The sequence below is a fragment of the Acyrthosiphon pisum genome, chromosome A1 (genome assembly GCF_005508785.2).
Source record: "Acyrthosiphon pisum isolate AL4f chromosome A1, pea_aphid_22Mar2018_4r6ur, whole genome shotgun sequence".
Taxonomy (NCBI): domain Eukaryota; kingdom Metazoa; phylum Arthropoda; class Insecta; order Hemiptera; family Aphididae; genus Acyrthosiphon; species Acyrthosiphon pisum.
Genome location: NC_042494.1, coordinates 97,443,919 through 97,470,242, shown reverse-complemented (window position 1 = coordinate 97,470,242; position 26,324 = coordinate 97,443,919). Strand labels below are relative to the sequence as shown.

The following is a 26,324-nucleotide window of genomic DNA, read 5'->3' as shown; positions in this document are numbered from 1 at the left end:
CAATATTTGCACGATCGACTGTCACAATGTCACTTATTGATAGCATATTATTATAATTTATTATAAGCGCGATGCATAGACATAACACGTAATAATTATTAAAAATTAATTAGCGATTATATATTGTTATCGTACATAACGTTTTAACAATTAAGGTATACATGTGCACTCGTGTGAACTGTTACAACAAAATATATTAATCAGGAATTAAGATGAAAAATGTTTGATATTTCGGTATTTAAAGGCGAACAAGAGTTGAATCAATAAAGTGATGAATAACATTCTTCCACAGCCGAGTTAGGTTGAAACATATTAAAGAGCACAGCTAGCACACATAGTCGCAACTGGTTCCTGCCATACAGAGTGTTTGAGTATGATTTACAAAATATTGTCATCTTCCTTTTATCCTTTAACAGTTATTCAAATTCTGATTTTCTACATTTTTAATTAGGTACCAATAGTTACACTTAAATACCATATTTTCATATACTTGAATACTTTTTATACCGTTATATGGGAGCATTCTGTGGATATGCAAACCTATGTTTTTGTACATAAATGTAAATTATTGTTACTCAAGAAAATTTATTTTGATAATTTAGATTCGTCTAAATAAATAGTTGAACGAATTGTTTCTGTGTAGTTAAATATTATGTAGATATACCTACTAAGGCCAACATGTATAATAATAGTCCTTATTCAATTATTCTTTTATAATGGCTTTACATAAAATACTCAGACTTAGTATATGTATTTTAGTTGAGTGGGCAGGTACTATTATTATACTCAGATAATTATTACAAACTATAAAATTGTAATACATTTATATTAATTATTATAATTTTCGATAGCCCCATATTAATATATTATTATCTTCTAAACCTATTATAAACGACTATTAACATTAACATACACAAATTCTGATAACTCAAAAACTACTTTTGAATTGCAATATATAGATAATAGATGCATTGATATTTTCAAGAAATCAATTATTTGACAAATTACAGCAAAAACGGATGGTTCTCATTTCAAAAGTTTGCTTCATCGCTGACACTCCTTAAATGTCATACAAAATCCAAGCATAGTCTATACTTAAAAAGGTGGACATGTGGATGTCGCTCTACTATACAGTAGGTTACAAGTGGAGTACTGTAAGGGATTGTATTAAATTTGAATTCAATGATATAGGTAATATCATTGTATAAAAAAAACGATTCTGAGCGAAGACGGTCAGTCAGCCTATGATATTACTAAGTATTAATTTGATGATATCATTGTGAACAAAGTAATTTATGTATAATCTATTTACGTGGAACCTTGTTTTAAATTTTCAATCCTTAGCTATACAAGTTGAACATTTTATAAATTGTTAACTACTGAATAATTTGTGAATTTTCATTTCGATAAATTCCGTGCCTAAAAAAATTGTGCCCATGTATTTTTAATATTTCCAACTGATATTATAACAGTATATTATCAGGAGCCTTGTATTACAATATTTTCACAAATTCTAAAAATTAGATTTTGAATAAATGTATCATCTAAGGAAAAATAAGGTTGAGCATGGTTTTCGAATCACTCTGTATACATCAGAATGTCACGTGGGTAATTACTGGCTAACTTAACGATCAAATTAAACATGAAATGGACAATTTACTTGCTTATTATGTAACATATGTTTAATTGGAACGCGGCCCGATTAATATCGTCAAATATTTATACTATAAAATAAACAATAGTTGTATTGGTTGTGACGCGACAGCGAAAGTATATTTGACAGCGAAAGGATGTCACAATTCAGACTTCAAATAATCGCGAGAATGGAGATGATATGGTCAGATATCTTTTAGTAAGTGAAAATAACATAACAGGGTTGACTGTGCAGTATTGAATTGGCTAAAAGTAATACCGTAGAAAATCATAAATTGTATTTAAGACTATATAACATTATGTACAGGTACCTACCTATCTCTCTACGAGGAAAAAATACTGTTTGCCTAAGTAAAATTTGCCAATTTATCTAAGTACATAAATTTATCAAAATATATTGTTAGTTTGAAACGAACTATATAGATAACTGATAATTAATGTGATATCGACTATTTAAATTGACATAATGATAAATACATCCAAACATCACGTGAACGAAATAATAATTAGGTATTGAAAAGCGTTTTATTTTTTATTTTGTTTTATTGAGAAGTATGTTCAATTTATAAGGTACCTAAATTTATTTTAATACTTACATGAGGAAGGAAAACCTATAGAATAGACGGATAGAATCCTACATTATTATTATTATTATTTTTTTTTTAATGTTAAGTATGTATTTTCTGTTAGAAGTCTCTACAGAGGCGGCGCGTCGAGTTTCCAGGAAGTGAATTAAATAAAAGTGTGGAGATTAAATGATTTGAATGTGTTAGTTATTTTGAGTTAACTACAATAATAGTAGTGTATAGTTGCGCTAACTGTCGTACTGTTTCGATTTTTAAAACGTTGTTGAGTGTGACAGGCATATGGTAGGGGGCAATGCACAAATATATCGGTAAAACAAAACCATATAGGTATTATAACTTTTGAATTCATCAGTATAACATCCTTTCATCTGAATAATGTTTTATCAACGATCATAATAGGCACCTTTAGTGTTTAATGCTTATAATAATTTATTTATAACGATTTATATGAATTTGGTGAAAAACGGGCGGACACTATAAATCTATATAATATTGGAATAAGTATTCAATAATGATTATCATAAAATATTATATTTTAGAAATATGTCGACCAACGGTTGGTTATGCTTTACTAAATAGTAAATTGCAATCATTGCATATTATACGAAATTTACACCTCAAGCATCTGTAAGATTTCAAGTTTACTTGAGTGTAATAACGATGCAGAAAAAATAAATAGTTACACGTGTGTTTAGAGTTTAGGGTAATGTACACACTAGTACACAACTGAATGCAAACTACAGTTTCCATATGTACAAAACTGACTATAGTGGCTACAGTGTTTGGAAAAAAAAATAAAAAAAACCATAAAGTTATGGTTAACCAATGATTAAAGCTTATTAGCACTTATTATACTTATAATAAAAAATACAATTTTAATAAACATAATACACCAAGGTGTATACTGTACATTCATTGAATCTGTCATTGTCTGTAACGTAGGTAGGTTGATATAATATAATAAATAATAATAATTAAAAATAAATCCTATAAATACAAATATTAAGGTAAATTAATCTTGGACTAACTTGAATTAACCTTTTTAACTTTGGCCAAGTTTTCTTCATAATCAATAAATTGTGTTTATTTTGAAATAAACGATATGTTTAAATGATACATATTGCAATCTTTATAAGCCGTTATATCATTGGTTAGTTATAGACATAAGGCCTTTAGCCCAACACTGCCATTTAATCATTTTAAATAATATTTTGTTCTACAGGCGACTACCATAAGATTCTTATCCATTTACAAAATTACACAAACAATTATAAAACGTTGTTTTACATAATTCTTTCTATTGTCTCCTTAACAACGTTGTAGTGGTGAGCTCACATATGATTAGTGGTTCTTATCATTCGAAAAATATTATGTGGTTACTTGGCCGCGAACGAAAATAATTGACTGTATATGACCACGATTTCGTTATTTAATATTTAACTTTTTGTTTTACCGATAATATAAATATATTCGTATCTATATGACTATATATTGACGCTGACTTCGTTCGGGATAAATTGTATTATGAGACACTCCAGTATAGAAAAAACAAATTGAAAACCTTAAGTAAATAATATATATTATATAGGTATATTTATTTGTTTAGTAGTAATGACAATATTTATTAACTTCAACTTCCTTGAAAGCTGACAAACCCTGCTTTGCCAGAAATAAATGTTATTTAAATAGGTACAATCACACACACAAAAAAAAAATGTATTTAGCTAGTACCTATATCTTAAATATCTCAAAAACTGTATGACACATAACATTGAAGCAAAAGAATATAAATATAAAAAGGAAAATTTGAAATATTTCGTGTTACCAAATTTTGAGTCATTAGCTTTTTATGACCCTTTCCCTTTTAGTAGATATTTATAGCATTATATGCCTGTATATAATTTTTTCATTACTCATTAGTTTCACGTTTTAAAATGTTTGATTTGCAACCGATATACACAAATTACTAAAATTGTATCTTCAAAATATTTTTTTTTTCAAAATTTATTAGAAGATATACAATCTGTAATATTATTTACAATGAACATATGAGCGGAATTTACAATTACTGTGACAGCGTGAGGGGAGTAGCTGCCCAGCAGTAACACTCGACTATCCAAAATATAAAATGTATTTAAAACATTTTATTAACAAAACGTCTGTTTGGTGTTTATGTGTTATATTATATGGTATTATAAATGGACGCGATGAATAATATCTAATCATTATTAGTTTTAGTTTAAATTAAGATTATCAAAAACTACCAATATTTAATGAAAACATAAAATAAATCGTAATTGAATTTGCGTGTAAATAATATTTTATAATATTTTTTTAAAGTAATAATATTTGCAATATAATATGTACTCTGAAGTTGTTAATTTTGTTATTAATGATTGTTATTGGTTCAGAATTATTTCATAATCATTCCCTGTTTTATTGTAATGCATCATTGGCTAATTTACCTGTACAGTTTTCAATAATTGTAAACTCATACAAACTCGTTATGTTATTACGTTTAAAAATATACAATTATACTATAATAATTTATATTATATATTATTATTTGCATTGATAGGTTACTTTATAATCTCTTAGGTTCAATATACCTAGTTGAAATCGTGTTCATTACTGAGTTAGGTTAGGGTAAGACCTATCACCTATGGAATTTGGCCTCATTTTTATTAATGTCTATAGAGCTTATGACGGCTACATAGAATTATTAAAAGTATAATGCTTATCTAATGTGAAGTAAAAAAAAAATATGAGACACAAAATGTGTACTACACTTCTTTGTATGCACAAGACAACGTGTTTCTTTATTATATGTAATATGTATATTGAATACTATATAAATATTGTGAACTTTGGAGCAACCGTAAAATGTATGTCTTATAATTTTATTTGCCATTTAAAGTGATTTAATACAAGTTGATGTTCATATTCACACGTTCACATTTTCAAATGTTAATTAATTAATAATTACAACTAAGGTGTGTTTGACTTATAATTGGTGAAGACTTAAAACATACAAGTTTCAATCTTGAAACCATTTTATGAGAAAATTATTCACAATTAACATTATTGACAGTTTACAGGAAGTACTCTAAATTAGAATTGACTGCTATAGTCCACATAAATATAACACTGAACACAGGCATACTGAAACCGAATAGCATATATTATATAATTTATTAGAAGTCGAAACCAGCTTAAAAATATATCAGGTAAAACGTAGATTGATTGATATATTGAAGTACGATGTTTATAGGTAGGTACCACAGAGGGTTACATCATTTAAAAATATAAAATAAAAACATATAATATTTATACTTGTTAAGATTTAACGTAGGAAGGTTCAATTGTGGTAATAATATCGTTACAAGGCTATCTATTACATCATTTTTTAGGGCTTAAAATATTATAGAGTACCCCTTAGTCTATTTCAATGGATATTTATGAGAAAAAAATATATAAAACGATATTAATTGATGATTGTACTTTAAAATATAAATATAAACAACGGACTAGATAACTGTAAATAATACTACTAAAATGATTAGAAGTACTTAAGTATTCGCGATTGTGGTAAAAATATTTAAAAGATATTATTATAAAGTTGTAAAAAATTACTATAACACCTAATAAACGCACTGCGTAGCTAAGAGTAGATTAGCCAAAGCCAATTATTGTAAAAATATTATCTCTGAGTAGATTTCTGTTTCAAATAATATTAAATGAAAATGAATGGTAGTTGCTTAAGTGTATTAACTATTAGTATGTACCAATGTAGAGAATGCAAATTGTACATGAACGCAATCGTTTATCTGTAAACGTAAAATGTATGAGCCAAATTAATAAAGTTGAATAGTTGTTTTTTATACGTTTATAGCTTAAAAATATTTTTTTTTTGCAATCATTAATAATTCTATTCTTCCTTAGAAAATGTTAATAACATTATTTTTATTTTACATTTTATTTAGCGTGGGTAATGAATAATAAATAATGATTAACCAATATAGTTGAATATAATATCAATTCTAATCAATTCTAGATTTGTATGTTGAGCTGTATAAATTAAGCATGTTTTAGCGTAACGAGGAATTTTACTTAGTCTTTTGCAAGGCAGACAAGGATGTCATTTAAATGTATATTTAAATTATACCAAACTTGAGTCAAGTTGGTGTATTTTTCTTCATAGGTGACCTATGACTTCTTAACATTTTTCAAATCACCAAACTCAGGTTAGGTTAGTTTTATAATAGATCTATAATGTATATTGTACAGTACAATTTGTATTGATATAAAAATGTATATGCGTAATGTATATAGTAAAGTACGTTTTATTTAATTTATAAATATTTGCCCAAACATTAGATTTCGTCCCATGTCAGTCTTTGAAGGAAATACATACTTCCTGGCAGACTATTCTTGCATGGGATTCATATGCGAACGAAACTCAATAAATTTAATCATGTCCCGTTCAAAGACAAGTCCCTAAGTCGTGCGATTGCACGACTTGATACCCTCTAAATGCCACGCTAATGTAATAGCTACAAGCAACAGGTAGGTAATGCAACAGTAATGCTCATGGTAAATAGTAATGAAATAGACATATAGGTATGCCATTTAAGTTTCATTTAAACTCAAACGAAATACTTTCGTATCTAAATATTTCTACTCATTATGTGATTGTGATAATGTGCAAATTACTTTTTTAAAAACATATTCATGAAATATTTATTAGGTACATAAATTATAAATTTATTTTTGATTAACTTAAAGTTTAAATATCATCCGTTAATAAGTTATTTTTATTCTTCATAGGTAACTAATACAACATTATTAAAAAAAATTAAAAAAACTGTTATTATATAAACACAACTATTTCAAACATAATATGTCATTACATATTTATTGCAATCCAATAAATAATAGAAATTGTCTAAAGCAATAATTCAAGACTATAATTAATATTTTTGAATTGTAATCCAATTAAAAAAAAACGGAATGCCAACTCAGAAATGCCTAGCTATTATTATAGCACTAAATAACGTAATTTTAATATTATAAGAAGTACTATCATTGAAGTTCTGAAAAATTCAAAGAATGCAAAAAAAATATTTCAAATAATATAAAAATGGGTATTGCTTACAAAAAAGTATATGCGCATTGCGCATATTATAGTTGTTCAAACAAGTATTATATAATGTTTACCTTGTTAAATTAATACTTTTTGTTGAAATGTGTCAAAGTATTTCTGTACCTTCGTACTATTATAACATTCAAATCCAATTTAAATCAAATGTTCTAAAATACATTTTTTATGTAAGTAAGTAGGTAGGTACTATATTTTATTAGTACGAGATATTTTATTGAATTCTTTAAGTGTAATATTATATAAAAAGAAACTCTAAAGTTATTATTAAGTAAAAATAATTACTCTTATTGGTACTAACCAAATAGTATTAGCATAGATTTAATCCAATTAAATCAGCTTTGTGTTTAAACTTTATAAAATATAGAACCGGACAATTAGTATCCAACTACAAATTTCACTTAGTATTCGTTATACTGTTGTAAGGGCATAGTACATTTGTACCTAATTGAACATCAGTTTATATGCTTAATCTTCTCTAATCTCAAATATATATCAAATGTTTTTTGAAAATATTCAATATAAGATAAATATTATAATAATAATAATATTATAATATAAGACATAATATAGTGAAATCGTACCTAATTTGGTATATTTTCTTTTTAAATTTATTATCGTATTCGTCATGTTTTAATTTTAATTTTGCGCTATCGTATTTATGTAATTGTGACAGTTTAATATTATTATCTGAACACGTCGTCAGTCGTCACAATACAAGAGAGACGAGGTCAAAGCACGTTATATATTGTATGTTCGTCTCACGAACATGTGGATCCGATTAATTAATATTCTGTTATCAAATTGACAGAATGAATTATAACGGAGTTGTTTTACATTTGCAGTAATTTTCGGGGGCATTCTGATAGGCGCTAGTATTAACCAGTGTCATTTAAATATTGCAATAATGTACGAACTTTTATTTTTTTTCTAACCACAATATCTCAACTTACTGCTGTCTTAATGAATGCCAGAGTTAAAAAAATAGGTGAGCTATACAAATACAAATATAAATAAAATATCTCATACAACAAAAACATATTAGTTAAATCATCAGTTATCAAGCAGAGGTAATACTAATTACTATTTACTAATGTTATCAATAAAATATATTTACAGAAATACAGAATAAATCAAAAAGCATACTCATCCCCATTTAACCTTTATCATTTGCTTTATCTTGTAATAACACATTTTAGGTTTATTCAAAAACTATATTTGTTGATATTTAGATTGATATACATTTAAGGAATGTCGTGTGGCTATATAAACTTATTTTTTTTTAACTAAAACCTCCCAGGGGAGCCATTTTAGAATTTTTTTAAGGGTGTGCAAACAATTGAAGTGGCCAATTTTTTAAAAAACATTTCTCGTGTTTTCACTATAGAAGTTTTACTATCAAGAACATACTTAGTATTTCATACATAACATATAAATTAATACATTTAATATAAAATATTCAAATTTAAGGTAGGTACCTACCTTATATCATTCAGCTTTGATTATTTTTAAATGTTTGAACGCATACACTTGATTAATACATAGTTATACCTATATTTGAAATTGGGATATCAAACAAATGGGAAAATACAAATTAATTACACGCCGGTGGATAAAGTGATACTGATATCAATTTATAAATTATCAAATCGGATAACACAATGTTATAATATTATGTACAATTAAAGATTGTCAAACTGAAGGCCAAGGCCATAGTACCAACAAGGTTGGGCATTAACAAGTTAAAAGTCAAAATTAAGTTAAAACGTTAAGTTAATTAACTCGTTACTTTTTTTTCAAATTAACTTTTAACTTAATAAGTTACTTTTTTCATGATTAACGTGTTGACTTCAACTTAATTTTATTTTAAAAGTATCTAAATTAAGTTAATTTTCGTCTGAAGAATAATAAAAATTTTCGAATGGGTTTTTACTTTGATATATTATTTTAAACTTCCCCAATAAGCAAATTTTGACTTTACACTAAGTTAAGTTACATTTTTCCAAAGTTAACTTTTTACTTAACGAGTTATAAAACTATGTTTGAACTACTTTGTTTGAACTTTGAAGGTTATCCTTGAAATCAAATTTAGCATGATTTAAATATAGCAAAATATAGGTACATAGGTAATCATATCACCACCGATTTCAAATCCTATATCAATGACGCCTAGGTCAATTGTAGATAAAAAAAATTTCAGGGTGTGAGAGGCACATCCTGCCCCCACCCAAATGGCGATCCTGAAACCGCCATTTTTTTTTTTTTTATAATAATTGGTTAAGAATATTTTGAATGTTGATGCATCAAAATCGAAGTAATTTATGAGTTTTTCAATTAAATGTAGTAGGTAAGGATAATAATTTTTAATCGTGGTTTTACATCAATTATAAAATATAAGTGAGAATTTGGTATCCTAGGCCAATACAAGCTAGTATTAATTAAAAACTGTTTACAAATTATTCAATATTCATTAATTACTTTAATTGTCAAATTATCATAACAATCATACTATTATTATTAAGTCTATTGGCTAATATCATGGACTTCCTTAGTAGGTACTTACATAACGCTCAATAATATTCAGAAACCATTCATTTGAATTTCAATTAATAAGTATGTTAAAAATAAGCTGCAAAACAATTTTCAATAAATAAGGATGCTAATCATTTGAAAAAAAAAGGCGGTACAGAATATTAAATTGATAATGGACATCAGAATATTATGTGTCTTGAGAAAAAATTGTTTAATTTTTTTCTTCTGAAAAAATATATTATAGTATAGCATTGTGTCCTGGCAAGTGGGATGTTTAGTTAAACATCTAGTAGGGTTAGTAAACGTTTTGGTCAATAGTTATTGAATGCGGTATTAGTGTATTAGTCAATTATAATTAATTTAAAACGTTAAGGCACATCACATAAAATTTGTATTCAAAGTTACAATAGGTAACAAAAACGAATTACGCCTAGTTAATTTAGAATACAAATCCACTTCACGTAAAACTAGTTGAAATCTTATTAATAAAAAAAACATTCGTTGCTTAACATTTAAAATAAATTAGTTACAACACTATAAGGGTTCATGATAATATATAGGTAATCGTGGAAACTAAAAAAGAATTTTATCAATGTAAATAGTTATTTTATTAATATATACTTACCTATTATAATTAATGCATTTTCAATTATTCATTATTCATTAAATTAATAGAAATGGGAAAATAATACGTATACAAAGTATATCATAAAATCATGTAAGGTGTAATTTTTATGTTTTTATTACATGGCATGATAATTTGAAACTATGCCATAATAATCACATTATAGTATATAATATTATATTCATGTAGGTAGTAGGTACCTATATTATAATACATAGTACCTATCAGTGGCGCAACTTAATAATAAGGGGCCCATGTGAAAATTTCTAGACCAGGACCCTTACCTGCTAGCAAGAATTAAACACAGTACAGCACTTGGTATAAATCGAACGTGGTTCAAAGTACTCTTCAAACTTTCCTAATATCTCCAAGAAAAATTTGAAATTTTCACAAGATCGGTCAAGTAGTTATTGAGAACCTATATTATAATAGCCACAGCTTACAAATATACATTTAACTCTCGTGTTTGTTTTAAAATATAATTTCTTTATTCGAAACCATAAGCGTGCGACAATTTAATGGATCCTTTTACCTCGTCTACCAGAGTAACTTATGGCAAACATTTAAAATACTATTTTTTACTAATTATTTTAAAAAAAAAATAAACAAAAATGTCTGTCGTAAATCTCAAAATACCTCTCCGGGTTGAACCAACTGGGTCTAAATAGTGAATCTAAACCATTCAGAGACTCTCAAAAACACACAAAAAATGTTCAGTGGTTTAGGAGAAGATCAATGACATACAAACATTTATTTGTACTATATATATATAGGCATAGATTGTTATTATTTTCGGCTACCCGGCACCCAATTCATTTTACCAAACAAAATTATTATACATTAAAACCTTCCCCGTGACTAGTGAAAACCATATTAAAATAAGTAGAGTTCTTTTCGAGATATGCTCGTACATACAAAAAAGGGACTTCTATTTTATAATGTATACATATAGATTATATTATATTAATTGTATTAATATTTAATTATTATTATATTATTTTGTATATTACACATTATAGTAGGAATATCGTATATGAGATCTCGGGGCCCCAAAAATCGGGGGCCCCTGTGAATTGCACACCCAACACTCCCGATAATTGCGCCACTGGTACCTATACTAAAATATGTACATATACTATACTGTTATTCAGTTATTGACTTTGGCAAATATAATGTACAATGTACATATTAAAAAATACGTGTTTATTTGAAACTTGTGTGAGTGTATGACAAAAGGTTAAAATTACTTAAGTGGTAAAATGTATATTAAACTGTTTGTAAAACTATTTTGATCTACAATCTATACATTGAGTTTGAGTTAGCAGAAATTGTATTCAATTAAATTCATCCAATCATATTTTAGTCTTAATTATAATACAAAGCGATTCACCAAACATGTTTTCACTTCCATTGTTTTCTTTAATAATTAATATTTTAAATATACCGATTGGTATACCTTAGTATATGCATAATATATAGGTACTAAGAACCATATTCCCTATAAAATATGAAATGTTGGTTCTCATTTGAAAAAAATGAGTTTGAATCGCCACTGGATACTCCATAAACAGTACCTATAAAAATCTAAGTACTCAAAAATATTGTATTAAGAGGACGTCATAAACTCACATCGTATCCACACGTAGTGTTGTCTCCGTCTCTTACACAAGTACGACATAGCACATTGTCGTTTCACCATTTTCAATAATGTACTGTTGGTTTTGATATTGAATTGACCAATTATAAAATATAAAGGTAAGATTATTATCTAGGGCACGACGTAGACCTTTATTGATATTATTATTTATAAAATATAAGTTATGATCAAGGCTATGAATTTAATGCACTTAAAAACTATTAAATAGGTATGCGTGCATATATGTACTAAAAACTGACAAAATATGCATACAAATATGCTCTAATTTTTCAAAAATATGCAAAAAACCACAAAATGTAACTTATATTTTTATTTTTTTCATTATAATTTTTTATTAGTTTTAGTTTAAATATTTTTATTTATTGATATGTCTTTTTAGACTTGACTAGTCTTGATCTTCGTCATATACAAGATTTGAAGAAAAGAATCATAAAGAAATATGCTTAGAATAGCTTATGTTTCTACTTAAAATTATATATTTTACCTTTAAAGTAGTTATTGTACAGTCAATAATTTCTTTAGATTTTCAAACTTGAAAGACCTGCTTGATACCAACTAAGAAAAGGAGCGTTCTACATCTGATGAAGTTATTAGGGCAAACTTGAAATACTTCATGTCGCTACTGGTTAAACCTTCTGGTATATCCAAACCTACGTTCTTTTTTTCGCCAATTAATATTTTTGAAATAATACTCATAATTTGAAATCTTTTGTTTTTGTTGAGAATTGTTTAATCTCGACTTCAATAGTACAAAAGTCAACAATACACGTTAAATAACCGAGTAAAAATAGAATAGTTTCCATGAAACTATACAAGTCATAGTTTATACAAATACATTTAATATTTTAATGTCAATTTAGAACAGATTGACCGAAAAAATCTAAAAATCACGAAAAAAAAGCATTTATACAAAAAAATCATTAAAATATGCATTTATATGCCCTAACTCATGAAATATGCAATAATATGCAAAATAAGATTTGGTATTTGAACTATAAATAAGTCAAAACAAATTTTGGTCGAATCCATTTTATTATACAGTGTAGCAAAAAAAACATGCAAATGCATTTAATTCACAGCCCTGGTTATGACCTTTTTGAAACTGTACATTTTAAAATGATCATAGTTTACTTAAAAATAATAATATATAGGTAGAGAAAACACATACGGGTACGACGAACTCTTATGTATTTTAACTTAAAAAATCGGATTTTGAATAAATTAAATATTAAATTATGAAAAGAGGGGATGACCAGGTTTGATGAATCACCATTTTCTATGCATATTCTATTTTTGAAACTATATAATTTTATTTGTTTTTTGTTCTTGATCTTATATATAAAAGTTATAAATCATAATAAATCCATTGAAGTAGAATGGTGGATTGGTAAATATACGAATAAAGTCATAATCTCTACTATATCATCAGTTCATGAAAGATTCATTTTTACTTTAAATCTGCGTATTCCATTTTTACAATTCATATTTCAGATGAATATATTATTATTGATTAAAAATCACGACTGTTTCGAGAGTCTAAAAATAAACTATATCATGTCTGTCGTTTGTGTAACAATTTAATAATTTTTATAACCCGTATTGTTGTGATAATAATATTGTTCACCTTAGTGACGCAATTTTATTCAATAAAATGGTTTGGTTGTAAATTATATATCACAGTAAACCTAATTCATATACACGTGGTGGCCCAAAAGGACGCACTGCGGCTGGTAAATATGCATATCAACATAATATCACAAGTTATATACTACCAGGCTACCTTATAATAACTAACTTACACAATACACACAAAGATTATGCGTTTTATCGCTGATATCATAATAATATACCTACATGTCGTCATGACGTGCTACATAATTTAATTCGACCAAGACAATGAACTATTTTACCGTAGGTAGGTAGTAGGTATCAAAAAGTTACCCATTATCTATTTACACGATCACTTTTATAATATATATCACATAAGTGTAGGGTACTATACCAATGAGCCGATATAATTTGTATTTTATTGTACGTATATATAATATATACGATAGTTGAAAATGTAATAAGTGTACCTATAGTAAAAACACGCTTAAACAAATTATTTACATTGCGATAATATAATGCGTACATTATAAATTTATACAATTATACCTAGGTACTTTAAAATTACTACACATTATAAATATTATAATATACATGAATTAACTATAAAATAATCATGTACCTAACAATTCAGCTTATTACGATTTACGAGTTAAAGTTTGGCTTACACATTCTATTAGGTATCTATTAATAATAATAAATAAATGTGTAGGTATATTGTACACTTATGTTTTATCAAGCTGTTTACATTGATTTTGAAAATTAAAATAAACATACCATTTATATATACTTTATCAAATATTTTTCGATTTAATAATTAATTTACAGAGACGTCTGATTACCCAAAACACTAGAGGTAGACAAAACATTATTTTTATTTTTGGATGAATGAAGTTAACTGATATTTTCTCCCTATTATTTAACTTTAAACCTATATAGTTTAATATAATATTGTTTGTTAACTATTAAATTATAACTTATAACTTATAAAGTTCTTAACATCGACTCATCTAGATAGTTAAAAAGTCTTTGTAAAAGCTTTTACAAACTTAAGCTAATTTTTTTTTTGTTATCTTTTACTTTTTTTTTTATAGGAACACGGGGGCAAGTCTTGCGAAGTAATGCAAAAATAACAAAATCGCTTGTAATAATAAATAATAATTGTCCTTTGATAGTATTGTGTCAACTCTCGTTGTGTAGAAAGTGTTCAGTTTGTTTTTAAACTATTCAATCCATAGACACCAATAGTCGTGACTCTTCTCAATAATAATAATAATAATACAAACATTTGGCATCGACATTAATTTGTCATTTGTATTTTGACAAGTTACGTATTCTACAGTAATTACAATGCAGTCATAAATCACAATTTATTACAATCATTACTTCTTTTCGGACGTTTCCAAAGATTACATTACACAGGCGATCACCGTAGGTACTATGGTCTATGACGTGTGCCCGAGTTGCACGAGTATAGTTTGTCTGTCAACGCCCACTATTAATTGTTGCCTCGGTATAAACCAAATTACCATGGTTGTCGATATTGTGCCATGTCTAAGAGACTGTTGCATTACGTACCTATATAGAAACAAATGGAACTTAGCACAGTGACTATACACGGGGTCTTCGCAGGTCATTACCTTAATTTATATGTACATTGTGTAGATAGTATAAGTACAAAAATAGTACAATGTACTTAGGGCATGTTAAGTTGATGTAATAGATTCATAAATGTCTCTATACGTTTTTTTTTTTTACTTATAATTTAATTATTGTTTTGATTATGTTCATATTCTTAAAACTAAAAAAGCCTATTAAAAACTATACACATTTAAAAAAAAAGGAAGGTAATGTTTGAATACTAACACCTAAAAAAATAGCGAATGTGTATTTTCGGTATTTTTTGCCTTTTGGTTTATGTAAGTGAACTTTATAGGAATCTTTTTTTTCAGACTTTTTAAGTATGAAAAATAATTATTATCAACAGAAATCTATAAAAGTCAATAATATAATATGTCAATATGGTATAGCGCAAAAAGAGCCAAAATATTTTTAAAATTATAACATATTATGTCTGAAAATTGTTAATATAAAATAAACATTTATGGAAAACAAATACTTACGGTTATTTATTTTTGAATTCCAACAAAAAAACAAAATCAATTTTATTGATAACTGGCGTTGCATAAAATATTCTCCCTAACCTTAATTTTATTTCAGTTTTTTTTCAGATTATTTTGAAAAGTCTTGGAATTTTTAATTTTATTATATCTCCAATGTACGTACTCTATTCAATGTCGATCCATTCAATTTCCTACCATTAACTGCCATCAACATTGATGATAAATGCATTTTTTTCTGTTATTTATTTATAATTCATACTGATAATGTCCAATTCACAATATAGAAATAACATAACAATACTTAATAATTAATAAACTTTCCTTATAAAAAGAGTCTTCAGAAGTTAAGACAAAAAAAAAAAAATACACACACACGCAGACAACCGGTACGGTGATGTCCGTACAAGCAGCACATTCATCGCTCTACTCTGAATTTAAAATACTTGTTCCCGAAAGGTATTCAACAATTCTTATAGGTATATTTTTGATGAAAAGGTGAATGGATGGTTGAGTTGTTATAATAAAATATGACGTTATGTGCAAAAATATGCAAAGTTCAATCTTATTGAAAAATTATAGCTTGATATATTATTTTTAAATTTATTTTGGTTTTATTGCACATTCGATATCATTTAATGATTATTAAGTATAATGAATTGTGATAGTACTTTTGATATTTTATTCTAGCTCATATTAAAGTCATGCATACATACATGATAATCATATAGCATAATATTAAATATACGTATATAATATATTGAACTCACTATATAATTAATTAAAATATATAATGAATAATGATTGTACCTACGTGTTAAAATTTTAAGAATGAAAGTCATTAATTATTCTCCTAAAATTCACCAAAACCAAGCTAAATGCACCACTGCGTGTGAAAAGTTTTGACCTAGTAAAAGATACTTTTGATTAAATTGAATTCGTCAACACATAATTGATTATAAATTATTCAAACCAGTCGGGCTCGTCGAATTTCGCATTTGTCTGGTTAAACTGCAACGTTGGTGTCGATATGCTGAATGAAATAAAAGTAACTTATGGTTTGGCTGTAAATTGTGTATATCTAAATAGCTTAACAAAGTTCTTGAACAAAAATAATCCTTACATACTGTTATAGAACTCGATGAATTCAATAGCTATTCATATTATCTTCTATTCAAGTACCTACAGTAAACCTGCAACAAGTGGGTAACCATCTAATATTAATAAATTGTGTGCTGGTGTATTTGTACTATAATACACTTAAGGCGTACATGATTAAGATTTTGTGCAAATAGTCTTATCTATGAATTATGTTTTAGCAACTCGAATTTTATTGGCTATAGCCACATACACACATGGAACATATTATTATATTCGTTCACCCTTCAATCAGTGTGTAAAAAATGTTTAAACAACGCATTGCTGTCGTTTGTTGAGGTACCTAACTCAATAATCGAGTTGAATACTAATAAAAAAAACTATCGAAATCAACACTAGTAAAACGCTACAACTGCAATGGCAACGTTTTACTTAAAAACTGTGCTTGCCCACTCGAATTTGTCGAATAGTATTTCAACGACGTGCTCAGTGATCCAATTACAGGTATATTCAATGTTCATCTATGATCTAAGTATGATAAGTTGGTAACTATATAAATTACGTAAAAAATGGAATCGTATAATAGGTCTATCCGCAGAGTTTAATATAATATGGTCATACGCTGCATGATAAGTTTACAAATCGATGTTATTCGATAATACCTAATGTTTTAGGAAAATAATGTTTATTTTATATAATATAACAATCTATTATTGAATGATTGAATGACTAATTATCATTGTTCGAGCCAATATTTTAACACTTCTATACGTGTAACTGTCAGACGATTAAATCTTTAGACGTTCCTAATTGATGTTATTTTGATGAGAGTGCAATATCGTACCTATTTGCGCTAAAAATCCTTGGCACATTAATATTATTATATCGTTGTTGTCACTAAAATGTAATCAAATTTTAAGATATACCTTACCTACAATAATTGTATTGAGTGATTTATAGAAGAAATAATTGGGATTTTTTTTCATTAGGTGCTTAATTTGTATATGTCATACCATCGGAACATCGTGTGCCTACTACAATGATCTAATTTGGTAAACACTAATGTGTAATATATAGGTACGTGAACTTGTGTATTTGTATATGATAGCACCCTAAACAAAATTATAACTGTAATTAATGTAGTATTACAACTGTACATTTGGTTGAAAAATATTTTTTGTGTTAAACATATATATGTTAATTTAACTTATGCCAAATTAAACATTTACATTGTTCATTTAAATTCGATTATCTCAAACATAATGATAATCTACCTACTGTTCAGATTGTGCGATATTAGTTAGCGATGGTATGAGTATGTTTTATGTTTATACATAAATAGGGTTTGAAATTTCATGAAATTTATTTTTTTAAATATATTTTCATATTAATGAAAGATAAAAAAACAAATTTTAAACTTTAAAGTATAGTAGAAAGTAACAACGATAAACTTAGTTAAATGTTAATGACAAATATTATAGAAATATTTCTTACATAGTAAATTATACGAATTATATAATAATTATAATAAATATAATAAATATATAATATATTCTTTATTTCATGCTCCGGCATTAAATATTGATAATCACTAATCAGGTATGAAATCATTATGATCATCTAGTGTTGATTTAATAAAACATACAAAAAACACAGTTAAAAATACATTTAAAAAATATGTTTTCAAATATTTCAAGTGAGGTAAAAGTTTCCAGTTTAAAATATTTCAAAGTGAAATTACATGTGAAATATTTCATACTCATATTAAATATTGTCGTTTGTTTGATTTGTATGCACGTACGGCGAACACTTACAAACATGGCTTAATATAATTTTTGGCATACAATTAAATTTAGCACATGAATACATGATCATCATCTTTAATATACTTACCTATAAAGTATAAAGTACCTATATAAACATAATACCTAATAGGCATGTACCTACCTTGTATAGTAGGTATAAACTGAACTATAATATAATTCATAAAACATAGAACGTATATTATAAAACTCGCGATACTTAATATATTAGGTACATACTATACATATTTTTATTATTATTATTTTTAAAAATATTTTGTTAGTGTAATATTAATTGTAGAAGAGGTGTGGCGAATATGGAATACTATTTTATTTTCACCCTTTATGGTTATACTAATAATGTAAATAAAATATAATTTATGAATTAATTCTATTCATATTTTTAGTCATTTAAAGACTAAAAATTCAATTTATCAAAATATTATCTAGACTACAACATAAGTCACCAGGTAGGTTAGGTTAGATAACAGCTCTTCTGTACAGTAGATGTCGATAGTGTGCCTCGTCATAGAGTAGGCCACTGTAATACGAGATAGATGTGATAACTTTTAATTCAGTAATAAATCATTGTATGCAATTAAAAATATTTTAAACGTGACGGTCGACTTTTTGGTAACCAAAATAGGAGAAAATGTTATTTACCTATACAATCTAAGGTTAATAGTTTTTGGATTACTACAAAATAAGATAATCGTTATATGAGAATATTTTTTAGATTACGGGTGAATATCCAATGTTTAACTTCCAACGCAATCCAAAAAATGTATTTCATTACCCAGAAAACTTTTTTTTTTGTTAAATGTAGTAAAATCTTAGATATCATAAAAAAAAATTATGTATTTCCAACTCAAAATAATTTGCAAATTTTTATGATTTGGATGAATTTTGTCGAAATTCTAATTTCAGATGATCATAAACATATTATCAACAATAATTAAAAAAAAACTAATTAAAATTGAAATTTTGTCATGCCTATAATTAATAGTTTAAAAATAGTCATCAAAATATTTTAAATATTTGTCGGTGTACCTATAGAAAATACAATAAAAAAATTCAGTTAAAATGTCATGTACCTATCCATAGTTATTTTTTTTAGAATTACCAAAAAACGATTTTAAACTTTTTTCAAAAACTGCAGATTTTGCGAAAAAATCTCTGTTTTCCTTTAATTTGTTGTTTGTGTTCCAGGTGATTTTGAGAAGTACTGGGAATTTTTTTCCACCAAAAAAGTTGCTAAAGTAGAAAATCGAATCATTTTTACTGCTCTAAAAGGTGACGACCGAACCACACAAAAAAAAAAAATACACACATATCATTGTAAAATCAATACATTCATCGCTCCACCCAGAATCTAATAACCTTATTTTATTTATTAATAATTATTATTAACTTTAAATGTGATTTATTTAGTTAATATAAGCAGTAAAAATAATGAAAATAAAACAGTAAATTTTTATTTAAACGGTAAAACGATTCTGAGTGGAGACGTAGTGTCAGTTTAGCATACTTGAATACATAATCAAATTTAATAAATTAAAAAAAAATTAATTATTTTCTTCTTGATGGAGGTAGTAAAACTTGTTGGAAACCTTTTATTAAACATTTTTATATTAGCTATAAAAAGAAAAACTCTCATGAATTCCTAACTGAAAAATAATTAACAAATTTCAAAAATTTTCTCATGGTTATAAATAGCTCAAAAAAAAGTTAAAATAGTTTCAAAATGTTATCATTCATTGAAAATGTTAATTTAAATAATTGGTCAAAACTTCAAAGGTTCTATTGTTGTTAGTTTCTGAGTAGCATCAAAAAAAATAAAATCGATTTTTTCAAATTTTTTTTTTTTGACCCCCCAACTCTAAAGAAAGGCTAAAGCTATTAAACCAGGAAAAACGTGTCAATGCTAAATATCAACGAGAAATCATACCATACATTTACCATCAACAGCTTAATTTATTATTATTTTATAATATGATATTATGAAGTATGACAAAGGTTCAATGTTTTAAATGATATACAATTTAATAAATAGTATTGTTATATTTTTTAAACTAGTATTCAGACAATTGTTCAGCCAATATATAGCTCTACATCAAGCAATGGACTTAATAATTAAAAGAATTGATCTATAGATTTTTTGATGATGTGGTTATTGTAAAAACTTACTTAACTACAACATTTCAATGATATTTAACATTGATTATTTTTTTTTTGTGTGTGATGTACTATTTTAAGATTAAAATTATGTACTTGACCTTAACAAAAAAAATTACCACCTTGACAGTTAATTTTTATTGTATTATTACTTATTTTACTATATAATTTTGATAATTTTCTCATAGTGCGTGATTTTATCATTATGGTTTATATTGCCATTTGGATTTTAATGATCAAATATAAAATTTATTCTAGTATTCAATATACAATTTTACAAATTCCTCCACAGTTTTTTTGGAAAACAGCTGAAGGTAAATTCTCTATCCCGAGAGAGCCGATACCGCGATATGTGGTACAATTGATCGGAGACTAAATCTATTCAATTGGCTTTATATCGACTAATATTTTTTAAAAACAGAGAAGAAATACAACCAAACGTTTTTGGAAACTCTCTTATTAAATTCAGAACAAAAAAACCATCTATTACATCTGGGTGTTAAGGTTGTATGTTAATACAATACAAGCTGACAAACTCACATAATTTCAATTTCAAAAATGTTTTTTACAACGCGTACCACCATGATGACAAAACGTTATAATACAATGGGTTATGTACTAGTGTATATGTTGTGAAATATAAATAGCACACTTTAATATTATGTATTAATTGTATGAAACTCTGATGAGCTATTAATGTTGAGACCAAACACGTGTACACGGATGCTGCACTGCAGTAGGTTTACTGTGTGGCTGTGTAGTTTTAAATACTTATGTAAGTTGGAGAAAGAAAGATAAAGTTGCTCGGTGGAGGTAAAAAAATACCCATTATTGATTTAGATATATTTAGGTAAGCCATCTATGGGTTATTTATTAATAAATAATTTTGTAGAACCATAATAGACTATAAACTAATGGGTAGCGCTTCCCACACCACCCTACCATTGGTTAATCCAGACGACTTAACTGAGAGGGAAAAAACAGTATATACGAGAGAGAAAAAAACATTTTTTGGCACATTGTGACGGCCCACACTCTCTCATTCTCTCTCAACAATCTCTATGTGCTGTCTATTAGTTTATAGGTCTATGTATACAGAACGTTGCAGTTGTTATTGCAAGCGTCATACATTCGGGAAAATTAATAGCTTTTTACCCGCCTAATAAAAATAACGCGTTTGGACGAGTTCTTAATTCTGTGTTTAAGCGAGTATGATACAATCTATACTACTATTTAAGATTGTAAGGGGTTTTCTATGACCGCGCTAACCAAGAAAACTACAGAACCGATTTGGCTGAAATTTTTGACGGTTTACCTGACAGTCTGATGAAGGTTTTTGTACCACTTTTGTTAATAAAAACTCAGTATAAAGTTCTTGAAAAAATTAAAAAACAAAGCTAATCTAATCCTTATATATATATAATATATATATATAAAAACAGGCCTTTTTTATGTTCCAATTTTGTGACTACACTAACTAATATTTTTCCAATTTTTTTTTACAGAGTTGTTCCAAATGCCTTCTTGAGTGTCACCACGTTGCCCGATTTTTCATTTTTTTTTGTTTGAGTGCAAGGAGAAGGGAATCTACATATTAAATACCTAAAATCCAAATAGCACTGACTCGATCATTGCTGTATCTCAAAAACTATACAATATACGAACTTGAAATTTGGAATAGTGGTTCTTCGAATACTTTTACCGTGCAATAAGAGAGGATTTGCCAAAATTCGCGTTTAAAAGAGGTGCACAAACAGGGACATTGAAGTTTACATTGGAAATGTTATTTTTATTTATTAATAGTTCCCATTGTTTACAGTCAATAATAGAAATTAGTGTTTATTTATTATCGGTTACCATTGGTTATTTGTGCAGTCCGGTACAAGCTTGCATAAAATCGAATTATTGAACATTGCCTACCAAGGTGATTGGTGAAAGAGTTGCCCTTTGTCCGCGATCCGACGTAGTCGGATTGCCTACCAGGGTGGCTTAGTTGCACTTACTGCAGGCTGCAGCAAGTTACACCCAAAAGTAGTTGAACAATCATAATTTTTTTAAGATTGGAAACGTAAGCTCGTTATTGTGTTAGAGTTTGTTATTAGTTTATTGCGTATAATATAGTATACAGACTAGATCATTAGATCATTTTACTACAAAATGAAATAAAAGATGAATTTCGATTGAAAATTATATTTTTAGTTAATCATCTAACCACTTCAAAAGCAGATATTTTCGTTTATCCATGGAATTCATGGACAGTCCAAAGTCTGTTAAAATAGGATGAATGATAAATTAATACTTCCGAAACGCATCACATGATGTTAAAAAGGTCACCTAAACACATTGCAATTTGTACAAATTCGTCTATACGCAAACCACCCGTTATGTTGTTATGAGTCACATTATTTTTGGGCAATGTTAATCGATTTTTCACCTCTCTGGTTTTAGGTAAGTGATGAATACTTTTGATTAAATAAATAAATCATTATTAGGATTATATTTATTTGGTATAGTATTTTTTGATTAGAATATCTTCTAAGGTTCTAACCTTTCAACCATGCTTGTTTGAATATGTTCAGATGTGTAATTTAGATCCTAGACCGAAATTTCGTCGATAAAGATTATTCTATTCATTGTATGTAATAAAATGTTATTCAAACCATTTTTAGTGTTTCAAATAGATATTGCAGTTATGTAACATGTAACTTGAGTCAAGTTATTATAGGCCAAATATTATACTGGCTAGACTTTTTTACTTTCAACCTCCCGAAAAAAGTATCAACTAGATTCACTTACCTATACTCCGGCCCACGAGAGTGCATACGTAAACCGCGCATTCATATAGTAATACGTGACGTCTGTTTTCTCCCACCATGATGCCATTCCCACTATTCGGCAACGTGCCGATGCGCAGTGACGGACGCGTTCTGACATATGGACTCTCGTGGGCCGCAGTATACCAAAAAAGATGCTAATGTAAAAAATATGTACGCATTTTTATTGCACCAAAGGTGATGACAGAAAAAAAAATAAACATCATAATAGAACAAATAACGCTCCTCTCAGAATCTAAAATAAGAAAATTTGTTAAGATTTAAAAACTATTATTAAAACAATTGTTTGACTCCCAAAAATTTAGACCGTATTTGCGTAGATTGTCTTAAATTTATTTTATATAAATGGGGATGGAAAATTATTCGTTTGGTCAAAAAGCTTAAAAATGTACCATTAGGTTACTAACCTACCTAACCTGACGTCGTGATGTAGATACTAAAATATAAATATGACTACCACGTTAAACAAATATTATCGTGATCGGTAGCGAAAACGGTTTTGAAAAACAGCACAACGGCGTTTGGTTTATTAATTTATTATGGTGCAACAAAATACCTATGCAAAGAACGTGTTTTAAAATCGTCCAGCTGAGACTATCCAAACGTATACTTAAGTTTTATTTTTGTTATATTTTATAACTCCTATAATATTAACAAATTAAAATTTAAATGGGATTAAGAGCAAGAGGGGAGGGATGATTATAAATATTAAAGAACATACCTATTCATGTTCTATATACTGTAATAATTGGTGTAATAGTCTGTAGAAACACGTGATTATAGTTGGACAGTTATTATATCATTCAGCAATATTAGTATTGTTTTTTGAGTACGTCTATACAATGATGAAATTCGTTGGTTCGTCGTTGTTAAACTTGTGTTTTAGCTTATATCACCACCTTTCATAATTAATAATAATTTAAACCCATACAACTTAATTTATTAATCCACGACTATGATAAGTATAATTGGTGATTATAACAGACTGATATTAATTTACATTATGAAAAAAAAAATTCACTAGGTAATGTTTTAGTCGACAAAGAGCCACTGTAACGTGTGGTTTTGTTTCACGTTAAAGCGATTATTATTATTATTATTATTATTATTTTTTTTTTTATTAGTTTTTAACGAATATTTATATTGCGAAATGTTTTTTATTCTTTGAGTGCATATATGACAATAGGCGGGAGTTGAACTGCTGCAGTAAAATGTTAAATATTAAAAATGTGGTCATCATGAACGTCTATATAATGTAAAATAATCTATAAAATAACATTATAAAAAGGTAAAAATTGTTTGCATGTAATCTCGGTATTTAATGAACCGATTCAAAAAATTATTTTACTGATAGAAATCTACAGTATCTTTGAGTAACAAAGCAATATAATAATGTTATATACCTATATAATATTAATATGTTTTTAATCATATTAAATTAAAAATAAATGCACGTTTGGATAAGGCTTATATTGATTTGGAAACTACTGAACCAATTGGCTTTAACTTTGCACATATATTCCTTGAGACCCGGGAAATGTTTATAAATTAATTTTTCAATCCCTATACTCTAATATTTTTATGTCTATGTACCTATAAGATTGCCACTGGTTACACAAAAAAAAGAGACTTTTATAACATATAATATATAAAAATCTCGTGGCACGGTGTTTGTTGTCGCGCTCCTCAAACACGACTAGACTGATTTAAATGACTTTTTTTTTATATTTGGTTGGTATGAGAAAAGGTCGTAAAGTATTTTTACCCTTCTCCTCCTATATCCAATTTTTTTTTATCACGATTTTAGTAGGATTTTGAGATTTATGATGGACATTTTTGTTTATAAATAGTTGCTATTGGTTATATGAGAAATAATAAGTAGAAATTAGTACTTATTATTTAGTTGTCATTGGTTAATCGCAGATGTATGTAATAGATATTTATAAATTAGGTAATATTAGGTAATGTTTGTAACTTGTATACACAAGAACTACCTACATACTTAGGAACTAAGATTTTTTATCAAAATATTTCAATTCAAATTGTTATTATGATTTATAAATCATTAGCTCTGTTGTTTTCTTTTTGAATTATATATTTATATATCACTTAATTTTAACATGTCCAGTACCTATTTCAGTATATTAATCAAAATTATTTATGTTAAACGTTTTTATGTATTTTATTTTTATTTTTAAGTAAAATATAAATATAACAAATATAGTAAATCTTAGAATTACGAGAAACCATTCTTGTTACGAATAAAGCCAGTATTGAAAATTAGAATTATACCGATTCATGTTGATTATTATTGTTTCGTTAAATTGTAATATGAGGATGTCAGCGCACTATTCGTTTTCTTTCTCTGGCTCACGCGCAACATAGACAAAACGCATTTACGCAAAATCATTTTTTCTATACGTTTAAGTAATCTTAGAGTAAAGTCACCTATTACAAAAAAGATAGAGAATAATA

The 26,324-nt window shown here is 27.0% G+C and overlaps 1 protein-coding gene and 1 long non-coding RNA gene across 11 annotated transcripts in view; one reads left to right on the top strand and one right to left on the bottom strand.

Moving 5' to 3' along the window:
* Positions 1–26,324, top strand: part of LOC100165717 (sodium-independent sulfate anion transporter) — a 69,174-nt gene that overhangs the window by 18,669 nt on the left and 24,181 nt on the right. The window contains exons 1-4 of one of the 10 annotated variants that reach the window (XM_029487851.1): positions 17,331–17,542; positions 18,028–18,115; positions 20,050–20,133; positions 22,521–25,104. The exons of 2 other annotated variants lie outside the window; for them this stretch is intronic. The gene's annotated coding sequence lies outside the window, so the exon portion shown is untranslated. Of the gene's footprint in view, positions 1–17,330; positions 17,543–18,027; positions 18,116–20,049; positions 20,134–22,520; positions 25,138–26,324 lie in introns of those variants that run through there. 7 more of the 10 variants (XM_029487849.1, XM_029487854.1, XM_029487853.1 and 4 more) reach the window with 7 other exon arrangements.
* Positions 15,108–17,042, bottom strand: LOC103309491. The gene is made up of 3 exons (XR_510746.3): positions 16,914–17,042; positions 16,755–16,847; positions 15,108–15,398 (listed from the first exon to the last, which is right to left on the bottom strand). It is a non-coding gene; the product is annotated as an uncharacterized LOC103309491 (long non-coding RNA).